Here is a 2,184-nt window from a genome sequence, read left to right as displayed (position 1 = left end):
AACTCAGCCAACTGGTGGAGGCTGGGAGTGAGTCAGGGCAAGAAGGAAGATGGTTTGTCAGAGGCAGGTCTGCCTTTCTGATCTCTGGCTGGGGTGCGCAGGTACATCCATTTAGCAGGCCTGGGATTAGCTTCCCAGACTGCAGGACCAGAGCCCTAGCCACTCCTGGGTCCAGGCTTCAAGCCGATGGAATCAGGGCATAGTAGCCTCTCCTGTGAGTATGTTGGGATGACAGCAGGGTCTTAAGGCTGGGTAAGTGTTGTGGCAGGGCATGCTCTCCCAGTGGCTCTGGTTTCAAGATGGTGCTGTACTGGATTGGCTTGTGTCACAAGGGTGAGGGGTGGGGAGTGCACAGTATGTGCTTCTATTCTGCAGCAATGCAGTGCATGCATTCTAGGAAGATTCTCACAGTGGTTCCAGGCTTGCAAGGGCTGTGGAATCCTCCTGCAGTAGGAACTTCAGACCTCCATGGTGAGGATGGGGGTTGGTGTGGGTCTCTGTCTACCTTTTCCCTGCAAGGGAAAGTCCCTTCTGTACTAATCCTGGTGGTGGAGACTTGGTGGCTGAGATCATATGCCCCTCTCTCCTCTCTGCGCCGCCATCCTGGGCTTTTGCACTCCACAGGAATCTTGCCAGTCTCCTGCTGCACTCCTGCCCTCTCCCACAGATGCTCCTGTCAACATTTAGCTGTCTGTTAATTGTTCTGGTCTTTTTCTGTGGGAGGGATGTGCCCTCAGCACCCCTCGTCAGTCATCTTGCCCTGCTCCCTCCAGTTTTATCTTTAAAATACTGTCCTTCCTCTACGACAAGCTCCTTCCATTTGTGTTCATGGTTTTAGTTACCAGCTCTATGCATTTGTTCCAAATATTTATGTCTGGTCCCAGCCTCTCCCATTACTTACAACTGTGTGCTAGATATCTGCGGTTGGGTGTTCCTCAGGAACCTCAAATTCAAAATGCCCATTTTCTGTTTATGGTCATGACAGAGGAACATGGACTGGACTTACCTTCCCATAATAAACAACTTAATGGCAAGAGATGAAATGCTTTTCCCATAAGATCAGTAACAAGACAAGGATGTCCACTCTCAGCACTTCCATTCAACATTGTGCTGGAGTTTCCAGTTAGTGCAATAGGCATGAAAAGAAAAAAAAATCATACAGTTAGGAAAGGAAGAAGTGAAACCAACTTTATTTGTTGACAGTATCTTTACTGATGGAGAAAATCCTAAAGAATCCATAAAAGAGCTACAGAACTTACAAATGAGTTCAGGAGGGTTATCAACACTCAGAAATTTAAGTTTAAAATAATACCATTTACAATACCATCAAAAATTTGAAATTCATAGAGATAAATTTGGCAAAAGATATGTAAGACCTGTAGACTGAAACCTATAAAACATTACTGAAAGAAATCAAAGAGTCCTAACAAATGGGGAGAAACATACCATGTTCATGGACAAGAAGACTCAGTATTAAGATGTCAATTCTCTCCAACTTGATCTATAGATTCAATGTAATCCCAAACAAAACTCTGAGACATTTTTTTTTTAGAAACTGATATACTAGTTAAAAAAACTTATATGGGAGTGAAAGGACCTAGCTAAAATGATTTTGAGAAGGAAGAACAAAGTTGGAGGTCTTAGACTAACTGGAAAGGGAGCAGAAAAAGTGGTTGATTGTGCTTGGAGTTGTATGTCCAGGCCTGGATTTGAAAAATCTCCCTCTGTCCACATCTCATTGCCAGGATTAAGTCGCCTGGTGTTATGGACTGGGAGTTGTGACCACTCTGATCCTCTTGGATCCCTTTCATCAACCCCATGCACCTATTCTCAAGCATCTGTGGGCTTTCTGCTAACAGGCCACACCTGCAACCTTCTGTGGCCTGCTATTGGGTGCCAGAGCCTCCTCCTACTTAGGTAGAGAAAAATCTGTAAATTCTATGTTTCTCACCCCAGAGGAGCTCACAGCCAATGACTGATTGGTGTGGAAGAAAAAAAACCCAGTGTCAAACTCCAAGGTGTAACTTATGCTCCATATCTTTCTGGCTGAATCTGGGACTTTATCCAAAATCACACACTTTTTTGCTGTTCTCTGTATCCAACTACATGCCCCCCCCCCCCCCCCCCCTCCGTTTCTCCCTGCATCGCCCCTTCCCCCTCCCTACCTCTCCCTACCTCTCCCCT

This window comes from Galeopterus variegatus, unplaced genomic scaffold, assembly GCF_000696425.1.
Source record: "Galeopterus variegatus unplaced genomic scaffold, G_variegatus-3.0.2 Scaffold3909, whole genome shotgun sequence".
NCBI lineage: Eukaryota > Metazoa > Chordata > Mammalia > Dermoptera > Cynocephalidae > Galeopterus > Galeopterus variegatus.
This window is presented reverse-complemented; position numbering follows the sequence as displayed.